The sequence below is a fragment of the Bactrocera dorsalis genome, chromosome 2 (genome assembly GCF_023373825.1).
Source record: "Bactrocera dorsalis isolate Fly_Bdor chromosome 2, ASM2337382v1, whole genome shotgun sequence".
Classification (NCBI taxonomy): Eukaryota; Metazoa; Arthropoda; class Insecta; order Diptera; family Tephritidae; genus Bactrocera; species Bactrocera dorsalis.
In genome coordinates this window covers 61,822,892-61,841,338 of record NC_064304.1, presented here as the reverse complement: position 1 = coordinate 61,841,338, position 18,447 = coordinate 61,822,892, and the positions used below count along the sequence as shown (strand labels likewise).

The 18,447-nt window shown below is 36.6% G+C and overlaps 1 protein-coding gene across 2 annotated transcripts in view; it reads right to left on the bottom strand.

Moving 5' to 3' along the window:
- The window catches only part of LOC125776668 (uncharacterized), a 220,275-nt gene that overhangs the window by 178,390 nt on the left and 23,438 nt on the right, over positions 1-18,447 (bottom strand). The gene's annotated exons all lie outside the window — the stretch shown is intronic.

Below are 18,447 nucleotides of genomic sequence, written 5' to 3'. Positions count from 1 at the left end.
TCGTAGTGTGAAAAAAACCCGGTGGCGTAGATATTTTTTTTATGGTTACTCAAGATGTGCCCCTTAAAGTCTGAGGCTTATAAGTGTTTCTTTATTTTAATTTTCAACATTTAATTATTAATTCAAGCCGAATATCTATAATATTATATTATATTATTATTAATTATTCATAATAAACCCGGAATACGAGGGTTGGAGTACACACATTCATATCCACCTTTCATCTAATATTATAAATCAATATAATAATATTATAAATGTGATAGGAAGTATGCATGCATTTACAATCCGCAAAAAGAAATAATACATATGAACTTCCACAACTCGAAGTTCTCCATAACTTGGACTCTTGAATTAGAAATAGTTGTCAAATTGCTTACAAATTTCCTGTCATAATTCGAAGTTTTTTTGTGGATTATGGTGGTTCGAGTTAGGAAAGTTCAACTGTAGTTCTAATTTTCGCTAAAATTCTTAAGGGTAATTTTCTTAATGTCTGGTTAGCAGCCACTTGTCAGTAAAGTTCTGGTGAAATTAACCAAGATCCCTTCTTTCGGTAAAGAACCGTTTTTTCATTAGAACTGACAGGTGCTGTTTACCTAACTGAGAAAACAGCCTTAAATTCGTTATTTTTTCAATTGACATTTATAAGTATGAACATATTCAAAATTAAACCACTAGTACTAGTAGTTGATTCTTATACCAACAAAAACGTTTTCACCTTTATTCGTAATTTTTTTAACTTTTATAATACTATATATCGTCACCTGAAATGCAAAATAACGTATCATCAAAAAATTCGAAATTGAGTGTCTTATTGATTACGCTTCACTACTTCAAATTATATACATAATATTAAATATGTTCAACATTTTCTGGTTCTGCGGTCATATATAAACCAGTTTTAACCAATATTAATATTTTGTTTCACTCATGTTCCATTTTATTCCGTGTTTCATTCATGCCACTGTAAATTTCTGAAAATGTTGTTACGTTAATTTGCATTTCAGGTGACGATATGCACCTAATATGCAAAATAACGTATGATCAAAAAATTCGAAATTGAGTGTTTCATTGATTTCGATCCACTACTTCAAGTTACATAAATATAGGTACATATATCCAACATTTTAAGGTTCTGTTATCAGATATAATCCAGTTTTAACCAATATTTAAATTTAATTTCACTCATGTTCGTGTTATTTTGCATTTCAGGGACGATATCCGTGGCCGGATCCACTAGTCTTATATGTACATATATGTCGGAGCGCTTATGCTTGTATTTTGTATGTCCATGTAAATTCGTATGTTGTAGTGCTAATATTTTGTAGATAACTGTATGTTCCACAGCGTCGTTTGAAGTAGCGACGCATTGGCGCATGCTATACGGTACTATAGAATGTAAATGCGCAAATAAGCATAGTCACAGGACTAGAGAAACTGTTACTGAGTGAGGTCTGATCGTATTCTGCGAACAGAGTGAAGAGACTCAGGAACGGTTTGCTGCTTTTAGAGCAGCGTTGTCCACGGCCTATGCGCACAATAGCGCACGGACAGTGCCAGACACCTCACACCAACATGTCGCGACAAGTGTCTGTGAAAGCACGATTGTGCGACTGTATTCAACTTCGTAGGCAAGCAAAGAAGAATTTTGCGATCAGTTGACGCTAGAATAACCAACACAAGCATAACGTGCACACAGTCACGTTGGACAACACTGTTTTAGAGCAATAAAAGGTGCGTATTTAATTAGGCGCTATGTCCTCGCAGAATCAGTTCAGGAAGTGATCTTGATAAGAGCAGAACTCGCTGTGCTCGTAAAATAAAAATAAAAAGCGAAGTTACTGAGTAAACTGTAAAGTGTAGAACTGTGAAGTATGAAGTAAAGTGATATGGAGACAACTACAAGCAAATCTTCTACATATATAAAAATAAAATGTTACTGAGTGAGGTCTGATCGTATACTGCGAACAGAGTGAAGAGACTCAGGAACGGTTTGCTGCTTTTAGAGCAGCGTTGTCCACGGCCTATGCCGGAAAAGGTTGCGATAGATTCTGGTTGCGCAACTTTCCATATAAAAGTAACGCAAAGTTGCGCAACCTCGCAACCTCGCAACCTTGTTAAAGGGTGATTTTTTAAGAGCTTGATAACTTTTAAAAAAAAAAAAACGCATAAAATTTGCAAAATCTCATCGGTTCTTTATTTGAAACGTTAGATTGGTTCATTACATTTACTTTTTGAAGATAATTTCATTTAAATGTTGACCGCGGCTGCGTCTTAGGTGGTCCATTCGGAAAGTCCAATTTTGGGCAACTTTTTCGAGCATTTCGGCCGGAATAGCCCGAATTTCTTCGGAAATGTTGTCTTCCAAAGCTGGAATAGTTGCTGGCTTATTTCTGTAGACTTTAGACTTGACGTAGCCCCACAAAAAATAGTCTAAAGGCGTTAAATCGCATGATCTTGGTGGCCAACTTACGGGCCCATTTCTTGAGATGAATTGTTGTCCGAAGTTTTCCCTCAAAATGGCCATAGAATCGCGAGCTGTGTGGCATGTAGCGCCATCTTGTTGAAACCACATGTCAACCAAGTTCAGTTCTTCCATTTTTGGCAACAAAAAGTTTGTTAGCATCGAACGATAGCGATCGCCATTCACCGTAACGTTGCGTCCAACAGCATCTTTGAAAAAATACGGTCCAATGATTCCACCAGCGTACAAACCACACCAAACAGTGCATTTTTCGGGATGCATGGGTAGTTCTTGAACGGCTTCTGGTTGCTCTTCACCCCAAATGCGGCAATTTTGCTTATTTACGTAGCCATTCAACCAGAAATGAGCCTCATCGCTGAACAAAACACGCGCGCGAAACACATTTCGAACCGAACACTGATTTTGGTAATAAAATTCAATGATTTGCAAGCGTTGCTCGTTAGTAAGTCTATTCATGATGAAATGTCAAAGCATACTGAGCATCTTTCTCTTTGACACCATGTCTGAAATCCCACGTGATCTGTCAAATACTAATGCATGAAAATCCTAACCTCAAAAAAATCACCCGTTAGAACCATCGTATGTTTCTTGCATGCATAAGCAAATCATACTTAAGTCAACGCAACCTAAGTGTCAATGGTGGTGTTGGTGCTAAGCGCCTAGACTGTGACGATGTGAACACTGGTTCGAATCTCAACAGAATTCATTTTTAAATTTTTGCCTTTTAACATCGTATATTATACCAATAAATATTTTTTTTCTTACTAATAGAAAATAAATTTATCACAGCAATATACATATACATAATATTGCTGTGATAAATTTAATTTCTATTAGTAAGAAAAATATTTATTTGTATAGTATACGATGTTAAAAGGCATACATCTTCTATCCTATCTTGTGTATCTGCACATGCTCATATGAGTGTATGTATATTAGGGTGATTCAAAAAAAAAATTTTTTGTTTTTTTTTATTGGTACTCGGAAAAATGGGTTCCTAGACACCTCTAAGAAATCCTCTCCAAATATGAGTTTTTAATTGTAACGGGAAGGTCCTCCGCCTAACGGTTTTCTATTTTTTCTTATTATCAGATAGAAAAATTTATATCTCGCTTCCAACTACTTGAAAAAATATCGTGTTAATTAGGTTTTGTAGGAAATTGAATGCTCTAAAATATGGTATCTTATGATTTTTTCGTAAACCCAACCGTTTAAAAGATATTAACGGTTGAAATTTGACTATTTTTGGAAAAATTCTTTATTTCTTATTAATTTTATAACTCAATGAAAAAAAATTATTATGAATGATGAAACACATAGTTTTGTAGGAAATTTACTGCTCTATAAAAATGGTCTACTATGATTTTTCGATTAAGTTAAGCGTTTACGAGATATTCATCGTCAAACATCAATGCATATTAGGGTGGATCAAAAAAAAAACAATTTTTTTTTTTCGTTTGGTTCTGTGAAAAATAGGTTCCTAGACACCTCTAAGAAATCCTCTCCAAAAACCTATTCATAATAATTTTTTTTCATTGAGTTATAAAATTAATAAGAAATAAAGAATTTTTCCAAAAATAGTCAAATTTCAACCGTTAATATCTTTTAAACGGTTGGGTTTACGAAAAAATCATAAGAGACCATATTTTAGAGCATTCAATTTCCTACAAAACCTAATTAACACGATATTTTTTCAAGTAGTTGGAAGCGAGATATAAATTTTTCTATCTGATAATAAGAAAAAATAGAAAACCGTTAGGCGGAGGACCTTCCCGTTACAATTAAAAACTCATATTTGGAGAGGATTTCTTAGAGGTGTCTAGGAACCCATTTTTCCGAGTACCAATAAAAAAAAACAAAAAATTTTTTTTTTGAATCACCCTAATATATATGCATGTGCGCGTTCAGAAATTGAAATCATATTTTCATCACTTATCAATATACTTATTACATGTGCGCGCATTGACTTGCATGTTCATACATTCATATATACTTACATGTACATATATTTGCATACATTGCCGAAAAAATAATGCACAAGCATACAAACACATAATAAATTTATAAAATGTGAATTTAAGTTTTCTAGTTTTATTTTATACTAAATGATATGCATTTCTGAATATCACTAAGAAGTATAACTTCATCCGCGCGTAGGGACTCCACGCACCTTTTTTTTTGGTATGTTCGCGCAGAACGTCCAAAACGCAGCACGGAAATATGTGAAAATTTGCACAATTATTTGTTTAATCCAGTCGATTTTACAATACCATTCAATGATTACACCGGTCAACACGATTTTTGGGTCTGACATCTACATGTTAAATTTTAGTTTCTCCTATGTCAAAAATAAGGAAAAATTTTTTTTTTCCAGTTAAAGTTTGCTTTTGTAGAAATTAGAGCAATTTTTCGATTTTTAAGCAGAAATGACTGATTTTTATATTTTTTCTACAATTTCACTATAGATTATAATTAGAAAACTTTTTTTTAGATACAAGAGTCGTTTTTATTCAAGATGTGTGATAAACAATAATATATAAATGTCAAATAACAAGACTAAAGACTACTAATTTTTGTAAAGAAAAATTAAAATACATTTTTTTATAAACGTGTATGCGCGCAGATGAAGAACAAAAGAGGCCGGGCGGCGTCCGTCGGTCCCTTTTGTTAATTATGTGTTGTGTCATAATGCGTGTGGTGTGTTGGTGTACTGTTTACTTTCGGGTTAATCTAAGTGCTGCAATTTTTGATTTATGAAATAAATTAAAATATACTTATCGATGTAGATCAGCCCAAAGCAAACTTAAAGAACTAAAAATTAATATTTAAGTGTTTTTCAATGTCTAGAATCAGAATTCAAGCATGAGAACAGAAACCCAAAAAAAAAAAATTTTTTGTTGACCTGTGTTATATAAATAAGAATATGAAATTAAATATTCTACTTACCTTGGCATTTCTCGCTCCCCAGGAAATTTGTGAAGGCGTAACGAGCCTTTACAATCCAATACATACTTGCGAGGCATTTTCTTTCTGTAAAACAGTTTCAATTAGTATTTGGCTATAATTTAACTTATAGAAACTAACCTGTATATCGATCTGAACGGGAAAAAATTTGATCTATTAAAATAATAATAAAAAACTTAAATAACTTACTTTTAAAATAACCCGTCCGTCCGTTTGAATATTTTCAAATATTATGCCAGTATTGCTATAGAGCATGGCAAAATAGTGTTACGTAAGTTAATTTACTTTTTACTACTATATAGATATTGCAAATTCAAAAAATTATTTCTTTAAGAAACATTTTTATTTAAAAACATAGCTTAGAACTAAAAAATAATATGGTAAATCTGTTAGGATGGTCAAACATTCCATTTGGGAACGGGTAGGATTCCTAATCGCCGGCTTATAGCTAAATTCTGGCATATAAAACGTATGTGTAGTTTGTGATTACAAAAATTTATACTTAAAACATAGGAAACATGGATATTATAATTATCTTTTGATTTATCTTACAATGAAAAATTGTGTTTTACTGTTCAGACGAATTATTATGATACGTAATACCAAGTTTTTTCACAATAGTTATCTCTTTTGGTCCATTCATTTTCAAATATAATTTCCAATTTGTCCATGAATAAGTTTACTAAAACGCTTAAAAATATATAGCATATTGTTACGAATTTACTCTTGCTAGTTTACTTTGTTAGGTTCGTATCTCTGGATTGACAAATAAAATCAACACTGTTTAATTTAATTCAACAACTCTTTATTTCACAACTCGTCTACACTATAGCAGTTTACTCTTAGCACTGATTGATTACGTTGGCGCTGCCACGGCTTATATAGCCACGCACTTCTCGCTGATGCCGACGTGTCCTTCTAGAATATCGCGTCTGGAAATTACCAGAACATACGGCTATACGGCGCCAGACGCAAGCAGACAGTCGCGGCGCCAGACTCAGCAATTGTTTAACTAGACGAGCAGACAGTGTGGCGCCAGATGTCTACAACAAGACAAATGCTATTCCATATACCTACAGCTATTGTTCATAATCAGGGATGCATATAGTAATACAAATACAACTTAATACTACTTTTGTAACACTGCCCTCCACTAAAGCCTAATCGTCCCGATTAGGCACAAATCCTCTTGAACCAAATGGGGCGAGCCTCTCCAAATGTACTACTTTCATTTTACATCGTGCTTTCCCATTTCTTTGTATGCGGTATACCACGTCATTAAGTCGTTTCATCACCATATAGGGTCCTTCCCAGGCTGTCTGCAATTTCGGGGACAAGCCTTTCTTTCGAAGTGGATTGTACAACAGAACCAGATCACCTTCTTCAAAACCTTTTGAATTTGCCGCTTGATCGAACCGGTCCTTCATCTTATTGCTCATCAGATGCGTATGCTGTCTTACCATTAGATGCAATTCATTCATTTCTTCCTTTAAGGCAGAACAATAATCTCCATCATTTCTTACAGCTGTAGGATTCGTACCAAACTTAAGATCAGCAGGGAGTCGCAGATCAGATCCGAAAATAATCTTTGCTGGCGTGTAACCAGTTGTCTCGTGCTTCGCTGAACGATACGCCAGCAGGAACATCTGGATGCACTTGTCCCAATTCCGTTGGTCTTTATCAACGATTTTCCGCAGATGTTCTTCGAGCGTTCGGTTGAATCTCTCTACCATCCCATCTGATTGTGGGTGTAACGCTGTTGTCCGTGTCTTGTGGATGCCCAATAATGTACAGACTTCTTGGAAAATGGAAGATTCGAAATTCCTGCCTTGATCTGAGTGTAATTCGACGGGCACTCCGAACCTTGTTATCCAATTTTCTACAAACGCTTCGGCTACTGTCTTCGCTTCCTGGTTTGGTAAGGCATATACTTCTGGCCATTTACTGAAATAGTCCATGACAACCAGTAGATATTTGTTTCCGGCCGTACTGGTTGGGAACGGACCTGCAATATCCATTGCGACTCGTTCAAATGGTGATCCCACGTTGTACTGTTGTAGCCTACCGCGACTTTTGGCTTTAGGACCTTTAGCTGCCATGCACTCTACGCAATTACTTATCCATTCTGCTATGGAATCTCGACAACCGATCCAGTAGAACCGTTGTTTAATCTTCTCTATAGTTTTTGTTATTCCAAGGTGCCCTCCACTAGGTCCATTGTGATATTCTTTCAATACTTTTGGGATCATGGACTTCGGTACTATGATCAGCAGACGAGAATGTTTGCCATCTTCGCTTTCCCAGGTACGATGAAGGTATCCATTAACGAGGTTTATGCTGTTCCATTGGGCCCAATATGCTTTTGCAGTTGGACTCTCGCTACTTATTTGTTCCTTTGGTGGTCGTACCCCATTTTCTTTGGCCATTACCAGCTTTGCAAGATCAGGGTCCTCCAGCTGATTGATTCTGATGCGGTGAGGAGTCCAATCATCTTCAGGTTCTATATTCAGTAATCGCACGTCGATTATACCTTCTTTTCCTTCTGATTTGGAGCAATGTTTACATTCCAGTGGACAAGGGCGACGTGATAATGCATCCGCATTTTTGTGGTGAATCCCCTTTCGATGTTCCGTTTCGAAGTCGTAATTCTGTAATCTTTCGATCCATCGTGCAATTTGGCCTTCCGGATTCTTAAACTGTAATAACCATTTTAATGCTGCATGATCAGTCCTCAGCAAGAATCGTTGTCCATACAAATACTTGTGGAAATGTTTTACACATTCCACCACAGCTAGTAGTTCTTTTCGCGTCACACAGTAGTTTTTCTCTGGTTTCCCGAGCACTCTGCTGTAATACCCAATTACTCTTTCTTGTCCGTCGATGAGCTGAGACAGGACACCTCCAATTCCATAAGCGCTCGCATCTGTATCCAGGATGAATTTCTTTCCAGGTATTGGATAAGCTAACATCGGCGCCGTACAAAGTAGTTCTTTCAGCTGCTCAAATGCTTTTTCTTGTTCGAACTGCCATACAAACGGGCGATTCTTCTTGGTTAAATCATGTAAACTTCTAGCCACGTTCGCAAATCCAGGTACAAAACGGCGGTAATACGTGCATAAGCCAAGGAAGCTGCGGAGTTCATGTATGTTGGTGGGTCGAGGCCAATCTTTGACTGCTTTTATTTTTCCTTCCTCGGTGTGAATCCCCTCAGTTGACACTTTATGTCCGAGATATGTGACCTGCTTCTTCCATAATGAACACTTTTTGGGATTCAAGCGTAATCCGGCTGCTGCTATTCGCTGAAAGACTTCCTCTAGATTTTTCAGATGATCATCAAAACTTTTTCCCATGATGATAATGTCATCAAGATACACTAAACATGTCTTCCAGTTGAGTCCTTTTAACACATGTTCCATCAGTCGCTCGAACGTTGCAGGCGCATTACATAACCCAAATGGCATCCCAGAGAATTCCCATAACCCGTCGCCCATACTGAAAGCGGTCTTTTCACGGTCACATTCATCAATCTCGACTTGCCAATATCCACTTTGTAGATCTAATGTAGAAAACCATTTCGCTCCAGACAAGGTGTCTAATGTATCGTCGATTCTTGGTAGAGGATAACTGTCTTTCTTTGTGACATCATTCAACTTCCTATAATCTACGCAGAAACGGGTGCTACCATCTTTCTTTTTAACTAAGACGATAGGTGAGCTCCATGGACTTATTGAAGGTTCGATTACACCGTTTTTGTGCATGTCTTCAATAATTTTGTTAGCATCCTCTCGTTTTGCTAGTGGAACCCTACGCGGAGCTTGTCGGATTGGTTTAGCGTCTCCAGTATTTATGCGATGTTTGACAATGCCGGTTCTTCCTGTGTTTCCTTCGTTTGCAAATATGGATGCGTATTTTTCTAATAGTTTTTCTGCTTTTAATTTTTCATTTCCATGCAGTTCGTTCAGCAAATTATTTAGGAGTGTAGGACTTATCTGCTGAGGCTCAATCGTAGGCTTCTGTTGTGACCGTTCGCATCGTGCTATTGCACTTATATTCTGGCACTGTCCAATTACTGCTCCTTTCTTCAGACTTATAGGCGTGTTGAATTCATTCACTACTCTCACCGGAATGGTGGCGTCTTCTCTAGTTTTCACAAGCGTTCTTCCTACCAATATGGGTGTATCTATTTTTGTTGGTTCCACAATCCACAACTCTTCAGTCCCACCTCCTCCATTCACTTTAGCCCATACAATCGCCTCAGATTTTGGTGGAATGCTCTGATTATCATCAACAATCACCCTCTTACTTTCAACGTTGGTCACATATCCGGTGTTTATAGGCATCTCCATGTTCTGGCAAAACAGCATTTGCTTGTTTAAATCCAAAGTAACCCCGTGATCAATCATGAAATCTACTCCCATTATAATTTCATCCGTGATTTCTGCTACGATGAAGGTGTGATTAACTTCCAGGGTACCAATCATCACTTCGCAAAACACTTTTCCCGCGACAGCTGCTTCCTCCCCGGTGGCCGTTCGAAGCTTGCAACCGACTAATGGTTCAACCGTCCCTCTTACCACATCCGGTCGGATAATTGAATGTGTGGCACCAGTATCCAAAGTAAGCGTTGACAGTCGTCCATTTACGATGCCGTTGATAGTAAGATTGTTGTCATGGCGACCTATTTGTGATATCGAGATGGCGGGGCAAATAGTTGTGGGAACCAGCTCACGCCCCTTTGAACTGTTCCGTTTTAGTTTAACGACTTGTGAGATGTGGATGCTTCGTCCTCGTTATCTGTTGGTTGTTTCCGTTTTGATGGGTTTACTTTTATATTGCAATTTCGGGCAAAGTGACCCGCTTTTCCACAGTTGAAACATCTGCCTGTTGTATTTACTCGCGGTGCAGCAATTGTCTTCAGAGTCTTCAATATTTCTTCCATCAGCGCCGGTTGTTCCATTTCAACCCTTTGTACCTTGTGTGCTGGTTTACTTAGTAGGGAAGCTGTTTCCTGTGTGAGGGCGTGCGAAACCGTTTCAGCAAACGTTCTTTTTGGCAATGCATATGTGGCGCGTTTGGTGTCCACATCACGAATTCCATTTATGAAACATTGAATTTTTACCCTCTCAATGTAATCCACAGGTGCATCTGCATTTGCCAAATGAGCCAGTCGTTCTATTTCAGTTGCGAACTCTTGCAATGACTCGTTCATTTTCTGACCCCTATTTTGCAGTTCGATCTGGTATATTTGTTTCCGGTGCTCACTACCATATCGTCTTTCTATCGCACTCATCAATGCCTCATAGTTGTCCCGTTCACAGTCTGGAATAGTCTGAAGGATTTCTGCCGCAGGTCCTTTCAATGATACAAACAAGGACGCCACTTTGTCCGCTGCATTCCAGTTATTGGCCAATGCTGTCTTTTCAAACTGAAGTTTGAAAATTTGAAATGGAATACTTCCATCGAATGTGGGTGCCTTCAATCTTGGATTATTTGTTGATGGTGCAGGGCCATGCAGTTGCAGTTCTCGCATCCGATTACTCAAATGAAGAACTTCTGATTTCAAATTTTCTTCGTCATTTTTTAAAGTGCTTAATTCGTCTTCAAATTTTGAAAATTTCTCTTGCACTTGTTTTTGTAGTTGTGTAGTATTTTCCGTAATCTGTTGTACCAAACGATTTTCTAACTGCGTATTATTTTCAGTCATTTGTTGTGTAAGGCGAGACTCTAACTGTGATGTATTTTCAGCTATTTGCGTCATTTGCTGTGCCAGACGATTTTCTGTTTGCACTGCATTTTCTGTATTTTCAGCTATTTGCTGTGCCAGACGATTTTCTATTTGCTTAATAGCCACTAACAGCAAGTTCATGTCCACACTTGATGATGTTCGTTGTTCTTCTACTTTTTCTTCTACCTTTGTAGAAGTTTCTGGCCCAACAAATTCGAACTCGTCCACATTAATTCCATCCGCTTCCATTGCTTCACGTAATCGTGCCTGCAGATCCGCCTTTTGCCCACTTATCGGCAAATTACGCTCCTCCAGTTCCTTTTTTAATTGCTGAATTCTCAATTCTCCGAATTTAACCATCTTGAATTTGGATTATTTGACAATCCCACTTCTCGACACCAATTGTTACGAATTTACTCTTGCTAGTTTACTTTGTTAGGTTCGTATCTCTGGATTGACAAATAAAATCAACACTGTTTAATTTAATTCAACAACTCTTTATTTCACAACTCGTCTACACTATAGCAGTTTACTCTTAGCACTGATTGATTACGTTGGCGCTGCCACGGCTTATATAGCCACGCACTTCTCGCTGATGCCGACGTGTCCTTCTAGAATATCGCGTCTGGAAATTACCAGAACATACGGCTATAGCCACGCACTTCTCGCTGATGCCGACGTGTCCTTCTAGAATATCGCGTCTGGAAATTACCAGAACATACGGATATACGGCGCCAGACGCAAGCAGACAGTCGCGGCGCCAGACTCAGCAATTGTTTAACTAGACGAGCAGACAGTGTGGCGCCAGATGTCTACAACAAGACAAATGCTATTCCATATACCTACAGCTATTGTTCATAATCAGGGATGCATATAGTAATACAAATACAACTTAATACTACTTTTGTAACAATATTTATCTATATGATGAAGATATAATTAATTTTTTTGATAACAGCTATAAACTTTACTCTAAATTCTAAAAACTTGAAAATTGTATTTATAAATGTTTGTATATGGTACTATAACATATTGTTACAAAAGTAGTATTAAGTTCGGTATTTGTATTGATATATGCATCCCTTATTATAAACATTGGGCGCCGCGTTTGTCTACTTAAACAATAGCTGCATTTGGCGTCGTATGGCATTATGTTCTTATAATTGCCAGACGCAATATTCTAGGAGGACACCTTGGCGTCAGCGAGGAGTGCGTGGCTATATAAGCCGTGGCAACGCCAACGTGATCATCCAGTGCTAAGAGTAAACTGTTATAGTGAAGACAAATTGCGAAATAAAGAGTTGTTGAATTGAATTAAACGGTTTTTGGTTTTATTTGTCAATCCAGAGATACGAACCTAGCAAAGTAAACTAGTAAGGAGTAAAATTCGCAACAATATTGTTAAATATTATATCATTTTCGTTTTATGAAACCCGTTTAGACCTCCCTCCATCCTTATTCGCCAGAGGTGGCCATGATGTTTTTATTTTGAACGTACACTTGGAGGGTAGGTTAAGGACTGTGAACTGCTTCTTTACGATGGTGAATGGGCACTCGTACCATGGCCAAAATATTACAGGCACAAAATTAATTCAGCTAAATATTAGCACTACTGTAGATAATTTAACCATGACCAAGAAGAAGAGATGAAAATATTAGAAACCAAATCGTAATATAAATTTTCTAATATACAGGAAATCTACAAATACCTAAATCCTGTTGAGAAACCCCCTTTACAATTTTTAAATTATGCTATTATTTTAGTAATAATATTAGGATTATTTATATACGCCTCAGTAAAGGCATGTAAATGTTACCAGATTAAACAAGAAGCCAAAAACGCCGAGCTTTCGAACAGGTATGTGAAATGGAAGTACAGCTACTCTAAACACAGTGCCTTTGAAATGAGGACATTTCATTTTATGGACAGGAGAGTTAAGGAAGATAACATTCCTTATCATACTCACGAACCCAAATATATCAACAAATCCTTATCAGCATCCAGTCATTTAAGTTTAAATTAAGTAAGAATCTCGGAATTCGATATACCCATTTATATGTCTGTAAATACTTTTATATTGACACCCTAAAGTTGTCTCAAAACCTACATATGGTAGCTTAAAATAAGAACTTAACAGAACAACGTGAATGTTCTGTCGATAGTACAAATAGTTGTAAGCGAACCTAATGTCCTTTAGTTTTAGTACTGCGATCAAACGTGAAGGTGGATATATTAAACTCAAAAAATAGATAAATTAAGGAGTTAGGGGTAGTTAGAATTTCCAAAAAATTAATTTTCCTTTTTTTGCTATTTCGTTAAGTGCAATATCTTAAAAATATTCCCTGAAAATTTCACGTTGATCCGATAATTAGTTTTTGAGTTATTCGAGAAAGAGAGCTCGGGCACTTCAAAGTGCTAGTGTGAAACTTTAAAACGTTTTTCTCAAAACTATGTGCTTTGAATCGGTGACAACTGTAAAGGCCTAACTATAATATGCATATGCAGCCGTATGTTACTGTCAAAAAATTAACGAAAAGCCTGTCAAATGCATAAGGAACGGAGAGTAGACTTTTGAATGACTATAATGTACTTACATGCAGAAGAGAAATGGTTAATAAGCAATTCATGTTTTGATTTTATATTTCATCTGGATTTTGCAAAAATGACTAGAAAATTAAAATATTTAAAAACAATTAAAATCCTTACTTCTGTCTTAGACGGAATATGCATATTAACAAAAATTAGTGAAATTAAAAAATAGAGTTCGGTCATGTTCAGTGAGGGAAATAAACAGGAAGAGGATGGTTTTTTTGTACGATTCCTAGAAATGAAGGGGATTGACCACATATATTTTTTTTATTTATAGTACACGCGATTGAAATAAAAGGCATCTTTTTTGTCGTAAAAACATTTCTTTTTTCAGTATTTTCGACTGAACTTTGTATAAAACATTCGTCGTCCTAAATCTTCAAATTCAAAATGATGTATCTGTTGACAAAAAGCGAAAACAGCTGATTCCGTACGGAAGATGCGACCAGTTTCGCATTTTCCTTAAGCAAATGACGTTTGAAAAAACTTGACGAAACTTGATGTAAAGCACATTATAGTTGCAACATACAATTTGTGTGATTTCGGACAGTTGCTTACGCTGGTTTAAGCTAGCTTATGCATATTATAGTTAGGCCTTAACTCGAAAACCGTTCAGTAGATTTTAATGAAATTTATACAGCTTTTAGAATACATAATAAACTCGGGCCTGATCGAAGGATTTTTATTTTTCGAAAATTTCGATTTTTTAAGACCAATTAACTTTTGATTTTTTCGCAAAAATTTAGAAAAAAATTTTGTTAATTTTGAAAAAAAAAAAAAAAAATCCTTCGATCAGGCCCGGGATTATCTATTTATAAAACTAATTTTTTCTGTCTGATTGTTTTTAGATGAATCTCCAAGGACATGCTTGCTTGTCACCACAAGTACCGTTTTTTTGGAACAGGGGCAACACGAAATTATTTTTTTTTTTTTTGAAATTTTCGTGACTTCAAGTCAACACATCCTATAATAATGCCATATTACTACTTTTGTAAAATAACATGATTTAGTAGCAAAAAAAAAATACTGAAAGCTCTCATTTTTTCATGCCTCTGACTACCCCTAACCCCTTAATAAACACAATATTATTACTATTTAACTCGCGCGAGTTAAGTATATCTGCTAACTATCTTCTTAACAAATAACTTCACACCAAGATGTATGTTCAGCAATGTGACATTCCGTCACTCTCAGCTTCTAATCCATGCCTCTGTGACATGGTTGTCTTTAAATTACAATTACCAGGATAGTCATACATAACTCCCCCTTCGTCACCTTTAGGATTCTCCTAAATCCTTGTATTTGAAATTTTAATTTTAACATTATTTCGTTTGATCCACATAACTAACAATTCAATTGCTAATATTATAATTCTATTAAAATAACATTTATTCATATGAAACATTTTTATGAAATTTTAATTCTTTAATTACATTTAAGTTTTCAGTATTGCTTAATACAATTTTTTTCAAAATTTACTATTGCTTCATATGTATATATATGTCTGATTTAATAATTTAACTGGATATATATTTGTCATAAAATTCTTTTTTACAATTTTCATATGATCATATTTTTTCGATCTTATAATTTCTACTTCATTAAGAAGTAGTTCGTTGCTATTTATAGGTATATTATATTCTATAATATTTCCCGTATGGCTATTTGGATTTGAGAGATGAACCTGTATACCTTCATTCCGAAGGTATGCCAATAGCTGTTCTGCCTTGGATTCTGTCGAAATGAACTCCAGTCGGCCGCAATAACCTACACAATGCTCCAATGTACACTCTCCACATCAACACACTAATCATGAAAAAAGGCAAAGGCTGAATAAGTACAACACTCTCCACATCAACAAGCTAATCAGAAAAAAAGGGCCGTCACTGGTCCTCTCCACATCCAACGGTTTTTGTTCCTGTTTCATTTTGTACCCAAGGGAAGAAGAAGCTGTGGCGGCACTTGTTCTACACAATTCGAAAAGTCACGTACGCCGACGCACGCGCGCACCGGTCAGTTCACCTACCCCGCAACATAAAAGCAAAAATTTAATCCGTTTTAACATTAGAAGTGAAATTGTGTAATTTATATAGTGAAAAAAAAAAAACAATTGTAAAGCTGATCTAGCTTTTAAGGCTTATATAGTTCAACAAGATAGTGTAACGTTTATATAGTGAAGAATCGAGAGCGGAAAGTTTAAAGTGAAGCAGATATTGTACAGTTTATTCATTGAAGCAGAAATATTGTAAAACTTATATAGTGAAGAAGAGATATTGTAACGAATAAATACGAAGAATTTCTGTGAAACCTCTATTGTAACAAAAAAAAATTAAATAAAATCCTAATAATTCCTACACCCTAATAATTGGTGAACATAAACTAAAACGGTTAAAAAGTGAACGGTAGAAATTCTTGGCGGTGTGTGGTATTCAAAAAGCAAAAACAAATATAGTATATATATGTATATAAAATAAATACCTCTAAAACAACGGAAAACAAATTTATAAAGTGCGGTAAAACAAAGCAACATATACATTAATATACACACATATAGATGGAAAGAAGAGTATTTAAAAGACCTTCACAAAAGGTATAAATGGAAAATTCCAAAACAGGCTCCAATGCTTGGAGATTGTGTCCTAGTTCACGACGATTGTTTCCCCCCACAGAATGGCGGCTTGGCCGCATAGGGAAACTTCACTACGGTTCAGACGGTCACAACCGGGTGGTTGATCTCCGCACGCAAAATGGAACGCTAACCCAGCCGCTTGTTAAATTATGTTTCTTGCCAACTGCCGCTACTTACGAAAGCGTAAATAATAACTATTCATAAACCGATCCGAAAAGCCAGGAAAAAGAAAATAAATTACTAATAGACCGATATCATTAGGAAACACCGCAAAGATAATTATAATAAGCTTCAAGCCGACAGACAAACACCTATATATTGCAACCCCCCAGACGGTAGATCATTTAGTCATGCCACCTACAGTGGCACCCTGTTCATGCGCACTTACAGGCAATCAAAATATAACCATTACGATTTTCTTTCTTCACACAGATTGATATGGACGCCGATACACCTGTAACCCCCACGCCAACTCTTCGTTCGGCTGTTACTGTGCCTCGCTCTGGAACTGTTATAGTAGCAGCGCCCCGAACCGTCACGGAAGCAACGACGCCAACCGTCGCACGAAGATCAACACGCGCAGCACCGACGGCGACGCCTCCGGCACCGCACCGTTCAAGATGTCCGCTCAGTTGCCATTCACATAAGCTGCAGCATTGCTCCATTTTCAAGGGAATGTTAGCCGTACAACGTCAGACGGTGGGCACTGTTTAAACTGCTTGGCTCAGTCACACGCCACGCAAGAGTGCGAATCTGACACCTTGTGCCGGTCGTGTGAAAGACCGCATCATACCTTACTCCACCGGGACGCCGGACATCCTGTCTTGCCAACTGTCCTCCGCCGCCGTACGGCCACCAGACGATCGCAGCCAAACCGTGTAGCACGACCACGACATCCAGAAGCTGGATGGTCCTGGCACCCAATCAATGCGACAACCAGTTAAGGCCACAACCTCACCGCCCCACCGGCCTGAGTGGCGTTGTAGCTACGCTACAGGCACTACAGCGTCTACTAGGCTAATACTCGCCTAAGGGGACCGGGATGTCGAAATGAGCTCCACTCGGCCGTACTAACCTACACAACACTCTCCACATCAACACACTAATTATGTAAAAAGGCAGCACTGAATAAGTACAACACTCTCCACATCAACAAGCTAAAAATAACATGCGCGAATTACGAAACAATTTTAGACGACCGGCTCTTTAGAGTGTCAGAATAAATGTGTCTCCTTATTTCAAAGATTTTCTTGCTTTTATAGTTTTACAAAAATACTTATCTTCTAATTTACAAAAATTCTTATCTGTGGGAAAATTCCACAGTGCTGCTTATCCTTTATTACTATCATGTGGCTGCATTTGCATTTAACATTTATTTAGGATCAGTGTTTCTTCTCATATCTTAATTTTACATATCTTCTGGTTTTCTTAAATAAATGTATCTACTTATCTACCAGACTATCTTCACACCATCTGTGTTTGCTGTTGTTCTTGGGTTAGCATGGGATGTAACTCCTCCCCGCTTAGATACAAAACTCTCCTGAGGTTTGCTTACAATTTCTATTCGCATTTGTTTTCTTAACATATACAAAGAAAGCTTATTAAAAGTAAACTAATAATAAAAATTACAAATGAAATTGAATAATTAATTTTCTTATGGTACATAAGTTCTTCTATTTTTTCTATGTTCTTTAAATGCTCCAGTCTCATTTCTTCAAATGAAATTTTATTTGTAAAATTAGTTTCTTCATTTACAGGAAAGTAAAATCTTTGTTGGAATATTTTTACCTTATTAGAGAAAATTTGATTGTTAATTTCTAGTGTACAATTTTGGTAGTTTATTAAATAATTTCCTTCCAGTATTACTTTCCTTTGTTCACAATCTTGTACTAGCTTAGTATTTTTCAAATTTTTTAATATTAATGTTTCACCGTCAATTTCAATTATTTCGTTCGTTCGTTCTTAATTAATAGACATGTTTTTGTAAAAATACAATAGGGGTATTCGGGATCTGTTGTATTTGCCATTGTATTTTTGTATTCGTGGTTTCTGTG